Raw genomic sequence first — 15,314 nt, forward strand, 5'->3', positions numbered from 1 at the left:
TCTCTATGCCGTAGCAAAACTTCGTATCAGAATACTTTTCACTCTCTAGATAGAAAATGAGTTTTCGATTTCCTAGACGTCCAAATGGAAACACTTATCTAATAATAAGCCTGCCAAATTTTTCTCATCGAAAGAACATCATTAAATGAGCAAACACTGAAACATTGTAGAACTAACTGAACATACTCAGCTTGGAGTATGAAAAACGTACCTTGTTATAGCTGAAAGACAAGTGCTCATTCTCAATATTTTCCCCTCTTAGCCAGAGTAATTAACTTCAGCCAATGTTAGAATATTTTGCTTTATATGAGAGTAGACTCAAGTATGCCTAGCTTAGCAAAAGATTTTATTTCCATTAAAGATTATTTTTAGCTTATAGAGTAAAATGCAGCTGATTGTTTGGTTTAGAATTAAAAATGCAGAAAGTAAACTTCTAATTATTCAAGCAACTTCAAACGTAAATAATAAACTGTGGAGTAGGTTGTTAGCAATGGTGTTTCTAACGTTTCTAGGAGGATTTTAACAATGTGTACGTTAGAATGGAATAGTGGTAATGTGACAAATTTCGTATAGAATTCTTCTTCTAAACTTTCCAGAATTATGAAAATGTTACACAGAAATTCATTCATATTTTTATTAAGGCATGAGACACTTTTATATATTTATTTTTCATTTCGGTAAGACCGCATCCAGACTGAACTATCAACCACCAGGTGAAAGATGAAGCTGTTGCCAAATCATCCATGCAACTTAAAATAAGTCTTTAGTTTTCTCATGAAAGAAGTGCATTAATTAAAAGGAAAAAAGAGATAACCGTTAAAAGCAATTTTTACTTTGTATTTTTATAGAAACTAAGAATACTTAATTGCTAAGTGTACTTTAAGCTCTCAAAATGTATTAGTAGCATTTTGTGTTCCGGCAACGCATTTAACATTACATCATTTTACAAAAAGCGTAGCAATAAATAATCATTTTCAACTATTTTGTTTTAAGCATCAGAAGTAATATTTTCTATGTATGACCAGTTTCATTTTCTTGAAAGGAAGCACATTGGGAGTATAATATATATTATATCGTAAATTAAGAAATCAACTCCCATTATTTTAAATATAGGTTTTTTTGTTGTAATGACTTTGTATTTGAAACACAAAATAGGGATTTCAGTTTTCTAGGGGTACACCATGTCTGGGATTTATCTCTATGAGTAAGCTCTATATGAACTGATAAAAAAGTAATAATTTTGTTATGTTATATAATACTTTGGAGAAGTTTTATCCGAAAAGAATTATTTTATATAATACTGTAAATTCAAATACGTCAAATGGATATAAAGTATAACTGATTATATTGTAATGCAAATGAAAAGGTTTGATCTTAACCAATTTCTATTTCTTAGCTAAAGATTTTCATAAAAGAGAAATAGGTAAGGAAGTTTGGTAGTTTTCTGTTATCAGCACCAGATTCAGAAATGTTACGGTGCATGTACACATATGCAGACATATACACTCATGCACACATATTTCTGAATCTAATCCCGATAACAAAAAACTACTGAAAGATTTAACAAAACTGCTCATCTAATCATGTTAAAATTAATGTTATAGCTGCTACCTTTGCAACATCTTAGTATGAACTTTTAGTGCTTGAAAATGTTTCCTAACTAATATTAGAATCATTTTAGAAAGCGTCTTACATTATATTTACTACTCTAATTGTATACTTCTTTTTTATATCAAAAGAGAATTTCAGTCAATATTTTCTGATAATTTTCAGTTTGGATTTACAATAAAGATAAACTTTCACATTTCCCCCCCCCCACTGAAGTTCGAAGAAAATAGTATATTTAGAAGTTTCGGCACAGCTTCAGTATAGCCCACCCGGAATTTTAAACAAAAACATACCGCCAAGAGCGGCGAAAAATGATATGATCTGGTAACCCATACTATTCGCCAAACGCAATGTAAACAAAAGGATGGAATTACGGTTACAGCTAATATAGTAGTCAGTTACATTTATTCAATTTCAATACAAATTACCGAGATATCCGTTTACTCAAAGTTTAATGCACGTGCCCTGTATTCTTACTTTTCCGGTATAGATTTCTCTTAAAATTTGTTTCACGCTGCGTTGTAGGAGGAAATACAACATATTAAATTAGAATTCTACTAAAATTAATATCTAAATACACAATTCGTAACACTGTTATTGGCGATATTTTAACGTTCAGATACCGTGAAGACTATTTTGTATATATATTTTTTGGCCACTTTGGAGTTGATATTTTTGCGTTTAGTTATTGCTTGTTCTAAAACTGCTGTTATGATGTTGTAATTAAGTATTAGGAGATTATAAAGGAAAATTTAAGGTGGGAGTTTTCAAACAAGTGTAAAATTTTGGAAACAGATATTTTATGTATGAATTAACAAGAGAGTATGAACGTTTTTAGAGGATTTTTGACGGACCGTCGATTATTGAAAGATAACGTTTGTTGTGAAAAATGTATGTATTTGGAGATGCACGAAGTGTATTGCTGAGAAATCAATTAGGCTAAGATCTTGGTTCGCCTGTAGTAAGCTCAAATTTTCTAGAAACATTTTTTTTTTTTTTTTTTTCTTTACAACGCGAATCAATAAAGTTCCTTATGCGCGAGCGAGTTTCTGCAATTCTCCGATTTCTTTTAAGTGAAAGCAGATTTCTTAGTATATGAGCAATGCAGAGTTTATTCAATGTCTGATTTTTAAGTGAAAATAGATCGATGTCTACATGCGCAAAGCCAATGTAGTGCGGAATGCCGAGGTTGTGCGCGGTGTCTAGTTTGCGCAATTATCGGATGTTTTTCAAGTGAAAATAGATCGATGTGTACATGGGCAGAACCAATGTAGTTGCGCAATGCCGAGGTTGTGCGCGGTGCCTAGTTTGTGCAATTCTCGGGTGTTTTTTTAAGTGAAAATAGATCGATATGTACATGGGCAGAGCCAATGTAGTGCGCAATGTCGAGGTTGTGCGCGATGCCTAGTTTGTGCACTTCTCGGAAGCATTTTTATGTGTAAAATAGATCGATGTGTACATGGGCAAAGCCAATGTATTGCGCAATGCCGAGGTTGTGCGCGGTGCCTAGTTTGTGCAATTCTCCGATGTTTCTTTAAGTGAAAATAGATTGATGTGTACAGCGGCAAAGCCAATGTAGTGCACAAAGCCGAATTCTCTGATTTGTAGAATTCTATGATATTTTTAAGGTGAAAATAGATGGATGTGTACATGGACACCGAGATTGTGCAATTCGTTGATGTTTTTCGAGCGAATACGGATCGTTGTGTACAAGGGAAAACGAGATAATGAGTGATGCCGAGCTGTAATGTAACGTATTTTATATACAATGTTTAACATATCGTTTGTGTATTTTAAATTTGTATTTTTGTTTTAATTGTGAATTATATTTAAGACATAATTTTTCATTTAAACCGTATTTTTAATTTTTTGCTTTTGATATTTTTATAATACTTTCCGACTTACGATATATATCGATAGCCCGACGATCTACTCAACAGTAGCAAAACAGTAAACTTTGACCCTATAAGTAACTTTTACCTCATTATTATAATACGTAGTGTTTGCTCTCGTAATTGCACTTCATAATATGAGTTCTTTGATAATATGTGTGTGTGTATGTGAAGCATTGCTTAGTGTTCCAAATTTGTAGTATTTATTTTCTTATAATATTTTCTTTCATTGTGAGAAATTACATTTTTTTATTTATTAATGTGTAGAATTCTAGCATGCCTACCTACAGAGAATATAATGTGATTTAGGAATTTAAGAACCTGTTTTTCATTAATGAAGTTAAAAATTTTTAGAAAATAATGAAAATTGTCTATTCACTAGTATGTAAGGGATTATGTAATTATGTAGCAAAACGTTAATTTGTAAATATGGGGATAAAATTGATATGTTCCAGAGAATTAATTTAAATTAAAAAAAATATTTGTATAAATGCTGAAGCTTAAAAATCTTTGAAAATACTGAAGCTGTATGAAATACAAGTATGAGAGACTGCGACGTTCTTTATCGTTTTAATAATTGGTAGAATTCGGTTACTCTATCATAGTAATTTTAAATATAAACAATTTATTATACTTATTTTCAGTTACGACTAAGAAATGTAAATTTAAAATAAAGAATTTGATGTTAATTTACAATAATAAACAATTCTTTATTGTTTTTACCTCCTAGCGAATTTAATATAACAATGTTTTTGCGTGATATCTGTACGTAAGAACAGAATAAAAGACTCTTTTCCTCCAAAAAAATTATAAAACTGCTTTAAAATTAATTTTGAACAGAAATTTTCGTGGCGTCTACGTACATACGTTCGTACATCATATTATCAAGTGCAATGAATGAATATCAGTGCGTAGGTACGTACGTACGTATCTCGCATAACTCAAAAACGAGTACCCTCAGAACATTGAAATTTTGTATATAGGACTGCTATAACATGTAGATGTGCACGTCGTATTTTGGTTGCAATCGGCCGCACCAAACGTATATAAATATATTTATATATATATCCACTCTGTTACCCGGCTCAGTGATCTCAGTTTCTTTACTCTTATATGTTTGCAAATTGTACATTTTTTGCTTTAAAAATGATTGAATTATTTTGTTTTCATCTTCCAGTTAAGATTTTTATGCCTTTAGTAAATCTGTATGCATGATTTTTAGAATTATCAACAATTTTAAAGTTGTTTAAGTGCCGATAAGCCTTTATTTTCATGGCGGCCATTGATTGTTTACATTTGAAACAGCAAACTAGTGGATTTATTGCCAACCTAGAGAAACTTAGCTTTGCAACAACAAAGATAGCGCCTACATTTAAAATTGCCAATTAAGTCATGCTTAATCGTTTCTGGAATTTTTTCGACGAAATAAGTTTTTAAGATTTACTTCGTAATTTTTAATACAGATATTTTGAGTTTTTATGTATTTTTGCCTTCTCGCGAAGTGAGAACTAAATTAATTTAATGAGAAATACTCAATCGTCTGTGAAAAACTGTTTCTTTTTTGTTTTGTTTGCTTAATTTCCTTTATACATCATTCTAGCTTTATTATAGTATTTGAATAGAACATGTGGCAACGATTAGATAATTCTACTCTTTAAATGATACAAATTTTGTGCATTATGAGTTATAATATGAACGAAATATAATACTGTTAAGTGAATCTAGCGCCAGAGTGTCGCTATGGTAAACACATACTACAGTGAATTTTAAAGAATGCATTTATTCTATTGTGGTTTATGCGGTGTGGGCGAAGTAGATTTAATTCAATCCAATAAGTTTAAATGAAATGCAAGAAAAATGCGTATAATTTAATATTCCATACAAGGAAGTCTAGTAGTGTACACATCAGATTTTTTTTAAGGGAAAATAGAAATTATGCGTAGCATGGAGAATACATTGTGACGTCACAAGCTTATTCCCGCCCTTTTATGGACGTCACACAGCACCGCCTTCTCAGTTTTGTTGATGCAGTCTATTTTACGCTTTTATCAAATTATTTATTAAAGGTGAAATAGCTAAAGGTTTCCGGTACTGTTTTTAAAATTACATCCTTTCAACCTTAATCATTTTTATTAATCAGTTCTTAATATTTCTTTTTCTTAAAATCGTGTATAATAGTCGTAAATTTATTTCTATTATGCACGATTTCTGGTGAAATCAAGATGGCCGCCATTTTTTGAAACACGAAGTTTCGTCGAAAATCTGGATGGCAACCATTTTTCAAAACAACGTATTTCATGTACTTTGGCGCCAAAACAGATTCGCCAAAATTTGGAGGTGGTCTATTCTGAAGCTGTTCCTAAGTTTCAGTTCAAGTTATAACAAATAAAAACAATTGCAATAATTATTGTTTGCTCTTATCATTGCGGCAACTTTCTGACTGGGAAGGAACATTCGCAATAAAAAGTTCAAGCTTACCCCCAGCAAATATGTTGCAGCCAGAAACAAGTTGGCACATTATTTATGCCTATTCCAAAAATTAACATTTTGGAAAAACATTTTTACAAACAAAAACAAAAATTAACATTTTTGGAATAAATTAACATTAATAAAAATTAACATTTTTGGAATTGTATGAAATACAAGTATGAGAGACTGCGACGTTCTTTATCGTTTTAATAATTGGTAGAATTCGGTTACTCTATCATAGTAATTTTAAATATAAACAAGTTATTATACTTATTTTCAGTTACGACTAAGAAATGTAAATTTAAAATAAAGAATTTGATGTTAATTTACAATAATAAACAATTCTTTATTGTTTTTACCTCCTAGCGAATTTAATATAACAATGTTTTTGCGTGATATCTGTACGTAAGAACAATGTACGTTTGTATAATATATATATTGTTTGTATAATATATATATATATTTGTAATATCTGTACGTTTGATAAATGTGTAGTAAGAAACAAGGAGCCAGACAGACTGCAATCCAGCTAGGCCAAAGCGTAGAAAGCAAATGCGTTATATTAAGGGTGAAATCTTAATTCAGACCGAGTTAATTTTGGTTCTGGATGTATTTTTATTTGATAATTAATATTGTTGTAAAATTATTATTAACTGCTTGAGTTTTGGTTCCTTTTACAACATCAAATTATCTCATATGACATGAATTAATCTCGAAATGATGCAGTGCAGAGAAATTATTATTTTTAGAATAGAAAACGAAAATTAATTTTACCATGCTAATTTAATCTTTCGCATACTCTTTATTCTTCTTATATATATATATATATATATGTATGTACATATATCATTCGATAGTTGTGAATCATGACTTTGATTATTATCTTTCTACTCATTTCATTTTCAAAATTATATAAAGGGAGTTTAAAATTTTGTAAAGAGAATTTTTACAAATATTTTGTAATATGTTTATAGATATTGTCATGCATTGAGAAGGACAGGGCTTGTAGGCTTCTAGATATTTTAAATATTTTATTTATCCACATTGAATTTTATTTAAAATTACTCTACATGCTTTCTCTGCCATTTAGTTCTGTACATTTCATCAGTGGTAATTATGTACTTCTGCTGGTTTATGTTTTTATGGAAATTTGATTTACAGTTCTATTTTTGTGTATTCTTTCTATAGGAATTCTGCATATGGATACTCGTTCTATGTACGATTCTATGTATGGTTACTCCACTATGATATAATTCTACTGGTTTTGTTTATGGGTTTTTGTGTATTGTTTTGTGCAGCGATTTTTCCAAGAGGTACCTTTATTGGTTTGTGGATTTTTGCGCAGTGGTTTTTACAGGATTTGGCCTATGGATGCGTGAAAGCCTTATTATAGTCGTTCTGACTTCCAAGTTTTACAAGATTTATTGCAGGATCCTGGAAGTGAGCCAAGAATATCACCATGTCAGACGCCGATCTGGAATCCCCCAACAGCAGAAAGGAAGCAGGCCGAGAGGGCGGAGGAATCACTAGCTAAGCATATTCAACCGGCAAAAAATTCAGGTTCAGGGAATAGGAGAAAAGTAATACCAACGAAACAACCTGCCAGTGGAAGTGAATTCAACGAACAAAACCAGTACCAGGGGTGAAAAGGAAAAGATCAGCTGGTGACGTTCCAAAAAGACGAGCGCAACAATGAGGGCCGGAGTCAACGAAGGCCGGCGGCAATCACCACAAGGGAAGTCGAAGTAGCTTCAGACCGAAGAATGGCAAAGGGTAAATGATCAGCCGACGATCATGGATTGGATTACTTAATCGTTTCTTCTCGGAAATGTTCACAAGAAGATTCATCTGTCTAAATCTGACTTCTTGCCTACTATTAGCCTTACGTTTGTTATGGCTAATTTTCAATCACGTTAAAGCGAAGTCTCACCGCTATTGGATTGCTATGCTCACTTTCATCGTCCAGTACCGTCAAGGCCAAGTTTCTATCCTTTCACTCATCTTGGCCGGCAATTATGCCTAATAGTAATATCAGGTGAAGATGGTTCTGGATAACATCTAACTTTTACATTAGCCGCTGAATCTTGGAGGAAAGGAGTAGCTGTGGATATTCTACAGAGCCAGAGTTGTGGTAGCTGATTAAGAAATTTAAGGACTCTGTGCATTTTCGTTATCCTTCTTTTCTCCGGCAGATTATGACGGCTTGGAACCTGCACCGTTCAGCCCAGTCTTTCAAGCTAAGGTTTCGTTAATTTTTTGAACTTCAGAAGTTCCAAAGAATTATGTAGTTCTACATTTGAGCATCTTAAGAATTAAAAAGAAAATCTGATGTGTACACCACATGACTTCCTTGCACGGAATATTAAATTATACGCAATTTTTCTTGCATTTCATTTAAACTTATCGGATTGAATCAAATATACTTCGCCGATAGAGCACAAACCACACTGGAATAAATGCATTCTTTAAAATTCACTCTATTTGTTTACCATAGCGATACTGTGGTGCTAAATTCACTTAACAGTATTATATTTTGTTCATATTATAACTCAGAATAAACAAAATTTATATCATTTAAAGAATTGTCTAATGAAAAAAGAAACAGTTTTTCACAGACGATTGAGTATTTCTCATTCAATTAATTCAGTTCTCACTTCGCGACAACGCAAAAGTACATAAAATCTCAAAATATCTGTCTAAAAAATTACGAAGTAAATCTTAAACACTTAATTCCTCGAAAAAATTCCAGAAAGGATTAACCATGATTTGATTGGCAATAATAAATGAAGGCGTTATTTTTGCTGTTGCGAAGCTACATTTCTCTAGATTGGCAACAACTCTGTTGTTTCAAATGTAAACAAGAAATGGCCGCCATCAAAAAGATTATTAGGCTTAGCGGCACTTAAACAACTTTAAAAGTGTTAATAATTCTCAACGTATTGCATACAGATTTACAAAAGGCATAAAAACCTTAAGCGAAATATAAGAGCAACATAATTCGATCATTTTTAAAGCAAAAGATGTATAATTTACAAACATATAAGAGTAAAGAAACTGAGATCACTGAACCGGGTAACAGACTAGATATATTTATAAATGTATTTATATATGTTTGGCGCTGCCGATTGAAACCAAAATACGAGGTGCACATCTACATGTTATAGTAGTCTTATATACAAAATTTCAACGTTCTGAGGCTACTCGTTTTTGAGTTACGCGAGATACGTACATACGTTCGTACAGACGCCACGAAAAATTCTCTTCAGAATTCATTTTAAAGCAGTTTTTTAATTTTTTTTGGAGGAAAAAGTGTCTTTTATTCTGTCCTTACGTACAGATATCGAGCAAAATCATTGTTAAATTGCATTCGAAAGCGGTCAAAATGAATATTTTCGTTGAAATATGCTGCCTGAAACTTTTCGCGATTACAATATATCCTTTTTACTTTATACAAGGAAGTAAAAAGATTCAATAAAAATTAGAGGGAAATTTTACTAAAATATTGTAAAATCGAATTCTACCTAAGATTGAACCTTGATTCAGAATTTGTATATCTGGAAATTTCTCAAGTTAAGATTAGTCTGATTTCCTAAATTATTATTATTTTTTTGTATAACTACATTTTTTGAGGTTCTCATTGATGCGCAATATTGTTATTCATACTGTTTCTTTGATGGCTATAGAGAGGTAGTTGTTAGTTATAGGCCAGTTGAATTTAGTGCAATATTTTATTTAAAACTTTATATTTCTTTGTGTTAAGATTTCATTAGTTAAATATAAATTAATATTTTCTATTTAATTGACTCCATGTTACACGGTGGTTCGCTTACCACGCCGGCACAATATCCTCTATATTTCTGTGTCAGTCGGTGCGATATCATGTGCGTTTTTGTGTAATAGTAAATTTATAAAGTAGATATACCGGTAAATATAAAAATACAAAGCTTTGAATTAATAGCATTTATTTTTAGTAAAAATATGTTAATGGTAATTGTTAGGAAAATATTTATGTTCAGAAGTGTGAAATGTACTTAAACTTTTATTCTTCTTATTTCACCTACCAGAAGTGTGCTGATTACCTTGACATGATAACTGCCTTGCTCATAACTTACTTAAAAGGATAATAAATTCTAAAGTTATCTAAAAATTTGAATGCTTTTTTTATGTATGCTTGTGCGTTTTTATTCACTTTCTATGACTTCCCAGAGCTTCAGATAGTTGTTTTTATATAAATAACACAATGCAAAAAATAAAAAAAAATCTGAGTTAGAAATTGAATTCCCGACTAGGTCATAGTTGTAATTTACCACACTGTAGAAGATCGTGCCCACTGTTGCAGTGTGCCTCCTTTTGGGCAAAGTAAAGGGTTGAGTCGGATTATTTTTTCCACCTATTTACTAATTTAATTTGTTATGGTGCACTTATTTAATGCTCACCGTAACAGAATGTCCTGCACGAAAGCAACACTTAGGCAGATAGCACTTACCTAAATGAACCAAAACCAAACAATATAATAACTCTTCCGGGCAGCTAACCGCACAGTAGAGGCTAAAGGAGTAAAATATTTATTGGAAAAGAAATACTAAGCTGAATTGCAAGCATAAATTTCAATAGAATATGGTAACACATACTCTTCGCAATTTCCATGATTTATTTTTGAAACTATTTTTGTCTCTAGACTTTCTGTACCAGTAATATTTGCAGCAAGAAAGTGTAACGTGAAAGGATTTAGTAAAAAACAAAATAATTTTTGCTTGATCTTATACTTGTCGAAACAAGTTTTATTCGTCTACATGAGTTTGACAGGGTTGTTATGGAATTTTATAGTATCTTTCGTTTACACCTCGTAAAATAAAATTTTGTGGCATCTTGAAGGTATTAAAGTTTTTTCTTAACCAATTCTCAGCTCGATAAATTTTAGAAGACCGCCCAAACATTGTCTAGTTTTTACCACAGAACTTGAAAGATTTTGCATTTTTAGACAAATTATATATAAAAATTCATTCGTATATCAAAAATAAAGTATAAATAGATAAAAGTTATAAATACTCTTGTAGTGTTGGGTTTTTGCGCACAGTTAAGTTGAAAACTTATGTTAAATAAAATTCCCTTGTAATGCTAGCTTCTTTAACACACAGATTGCAATAAATATTTTACATAGTTTTTGAATTTAATATTTATTACACATCTGGAAATTTTAAATATAACTTAATATATCATCTCGTCATTAGTTTAATAAAAGGATCGGCTCAGGAAGAATATTTTCGGTACGCTTTAAAATGAAAATCGAACGAATATAAAAATATGTAAGTTAAAATACTTAAAAGCCTTAAAAGCCATTTTAATAACGTGATTATAAAACCTTATTTGTAATAAAACTTTGCTAAGGAAACATTTAGCAAATGCAACATATTGTATGTGTAGGCTAGCAGATGTCTCACCAAAAATTCAATATAAAAACGAAAAAAAAAATCTACAAACTTGTTTTTACGGTTAGTTAGCGACATTTAAAAACAGGAAAAGAAATTAAAAATAAATAATATGAGACTGCCAAAAATTGAAACTTCGGAAATGAGTTGCCGGTACAGTATAAGGGCAAATCTAGTTGTGCAAGAACGGGCTGCCATATAACGTACGAGCAAAAGTGTTAAGCGGTTAAACGAATTTAGCATTTGCTATCTTAAAAATACTGAATGTTTGTCTTTCAAATTATATCTCTCGTCGTTTTTAATTAACTAGTTCGAGCCACTATTTTAGAACATTTAATTCATAATTTGAATTTACAAACATGAAAGTAGCTAAGCCACATTAACCTTTTAAAAAGTTTTAGCCTTTTAAACCTCTTCTCTAGTATTAGAAAAAATGACTCGCTCAGTAGTTGAGTGAATAATTTCGCTGAATATTGGGAATTTGAACCCGGACCTGTCCTGGGTGAAGTGAACGGGCTGACTGCATGGTTGGAACTCGTGGTTTCTACATGTGTAATGGGTAGCCAGGTTTCCTTAGAAATTCCACCAAAATGCAGGCGAAAAACACTTTACATAAACCGCAGATAAATACAGAAACTACCTGCGATGTGACATAAAATGATATATGTTTGAACTATCTAGTTAAAACTCGCTTTGAGATGAATCAGAATAAAAGGAGAAGGAAAAAGAGAATGAAGACACTATTATATTTTTCTTAGTTAGATAGTCTTCCCTTAGTTAGATAATCTTCGTGAACTTTGCCACGTTCCAGTAACTTAACCAAGTGGTCAACATATTCGATAGTCAAAAGAACCAAACATCTGCAGTACAACAATTAAGATTTCCTTTTCAGAGCAAAATTTCTTGTCAAAAGTATGTATAATTTATTTTCGACCTTCTTTCTGCATGTCTTCGTGCTGTAACGGTAAGACACTCGGTAGGTATTCGAGATATCCAGACTCGAGTCCCGGCGAGCCCCTTGCTCATTTCTTGTGTTTCCTATTTCAAAAATCCTAAATGACTCTACATACTTAACAATAAATTTGGAATATAGCTGTATATTTATAATTCCATTCCAGATTACTTTAAAAATTACGTGCTGTTCTTAAATGGCTTATTTTCTTATAAAAAGATCAGCACAACATGTTTTTAAATGTTATTATAAGAAAAATATTTTACTTGTTCTGAGAAATTAAAAACAGTTTTGTAGCCTGAATTCAAATAACTTCTTTTTTTACCTTGCATAGAGTTTTACGTAAAATGAAAACAGTAATACCTAAGAGAGTGTTAAAAATATCTTCCACCAAAATGCAGGCGAAAAACACTTTACATAAACCGCAGATAAATACAGAAAGCTACCTGCGATGTGACATAAAAAGATATATGTTTGAACTATCTAGTTAAAACTCGCTTTGAGATGAATCAGAAAAAAAGGAGAAGGAAAACGAGAATGAAGACACTATTATATTTTTCATTTTTGTGTGTCCCCTTTTCATCTTCTTTTCCTGGAGAAACCAAACTTTCAAAGAATTTTCGTTCAGATAAAATACGAATTGCCTTAGTACTGATAGAGAGCAAAGCTATTTTTCATCTACGCTTTGTAGAGAAAAAGAAATTTTAAAAAATAATAATAAAAGATTTCTAAAAACTACTTTATGGAGCTGCTTTCAAGGAGTCATTAAAACAGAACTACCCTATGTTGTATATAGATTACGACTTCATGAGGGTTATTTTTAAATGGTGTGGATTCCGTAACAAGAAGTACCGATAAAATATTGGTTGAGAGGTATGCGCTAGTAAAACTTAACGCTTATATTGTGAATAAAAAATCCTTCTCGATTCTGTGCATGTTGCATACATGTGTATTTTGATACGTGTTTTGCGTCATAACTTCTCACTCGCCTGAGTCTCTTTTGCGGGTGCCGTTGGAGAAGAAAGACCGCTATGGAGTGCTCCCGGTACGAGTATCCTTCTATGTGTGAAAATAAATATATTTTTGTATTAATGCTAGTCCATGCTGTTTCTGTCATAATCAGGAGTCAGATCAACTAATGACACCTTTAGTAGAAACAGCACAGAACAAAATATTTATGTGTCAAATACAAACAAAATATTAATTTGAATTTGAAGCCTCCCCATACATTTTGGCTAATTTATATCAATTTCCTTCTCTTTAAGCAAACCCAGTTTTCTAACAATAAGAAATTTGTTTCAACACGCAAACCTATGTTCCAACTAGTTTCTGCTCGCTTCCTAACTTGTCTATCTCTTGACAATGTACCTATGAGGTTTTACTTGACCTGTTAAAAGTTAAATAGTACAGAATCCCTGATAGACACACTGAAAATTATCGCAGTCTTTGAAAGTAACTACAAAGTCAGATAAATGTTTCAATGGCTAATCTTTGGAATATGGTAACAGGTAGTTTGGCGACATTTTGGTAAGGCGATAAAGGTTACTAGCTAGGGCTTTAGCAATAATCTGACAAGTGCACAGTTCGAATCACATATTATTTTGTCTCAGTGAAATGAGAGATCATGAGACATGTAATGTGACATTTTCCGGAAAATTCCGATCGGGATTTTAGTTAATAAGCACTTAGAAACAATTTCGCTGCTAAAGTGCAGAATCGACCACTTATTTGTTTGGCGCTTTTTACAAGAGTAAGAAGAATTGAATTTTTGTCTATTTTCTTTGACTTTTTAAGTGAAAATAGGTCGATGTGTACATGGATAAAGTCAAGAGTATGCGCAATGCCATTTTTGTGCAACTCTGGGATGTTTTTTAAGTGAAAATAGGTCGACGTGTACATGGATACCGTGTATATGCAATTCTTAAAAACGCGGCAAGCAATGGGCGATTCTACATTTTCTCCCGATTTCGCACCTAATGTTCGTCATGATTAAGCACTTTTGTTCAATGAAAGTTCTAGCATAAGCGTAATTCGGATAGCAGATTGTTGGAAAAAATGTTGAGTACAAAAAAAAAAAAAAAAAAAAAAAAAAAAAACCTTTACTTTGTGAAAACAAAATGGCGTCCAAAAAAAACAGCAGGTTGCTGTAACAGGGTTGGTCGCCAATGTTTCGCCAAAAAATCGCCAAGTTACCATAATCCGAAGATTCGCCGTTTCAATAAACCTCCTATTTAAAAAGAACTTACAACATAAAGGCACAATATTATGCTTAGAAAATCACCTATAGCTCGTGTCGATGTAATTAAACAGGAACTGTCAAATTCAAAATAAAAATGTAGACTAATAGTCAAAGAATACACAATTTAATCTAAGCTCACTCAGTAACTCTTATCTTCATAACAAATTCAAATGTTGGAAGCCATAAAGCAAAAACGAATTATTACAAATTATAAGAGCTGGAGAAACTAATGCAGCGTGCAAGCAAAGACCAGAAACACACTCTGTATTACAATTCAAAAACCTCAGTTTAAAAGCTTTTTAACTGATTGCATTTTGCTGAGGAAACGGAAAGGGGAAGTTATAATAAAGAGTGAAATACTGGTTAATTTTCATTATAATAACTATACATAGCTTTGAAGGAAAAGTTCCTTTTTATTTATATATTCAAATTCTTTCTTCAATTCGATTCGTCTTCATTTTAGAATTTTCAGATTTAATTAAGGGTTTCTGTTATTCTAAAAATTTTTTGTATAGAATGCTAATTTTATTTCTTTAGAAACGTGAACATTCAGAATAAATAATAAATGATATATGGCCGGTTACAAAGCCGGTGTGGTAGAATTTTTAGAATTTAGTGATATACCGAGCAACAAAATCTGGAAATGGCGAAACTCTTAGATTTTAAGACAGGCACTAGCAGCAGAATTTAGGATCCACAGAGATTGCATCATGTGGTAAAATCCT

The sequence above is a fragment of the Stegodyphus dumicola genome, chromosome 1 (genome assembly GCF_044657685.1).
Source record: "Stegodyphus dumicola isolate Sdum_Otavi_A_Nest chromosome 1, ASM4465768v1".
NCBI lineage: Eukaryota > Metazoa > Arthropoda > Arachnida > Araneae > Eresidae > Stegodyphus > Stegodyphus dumicola.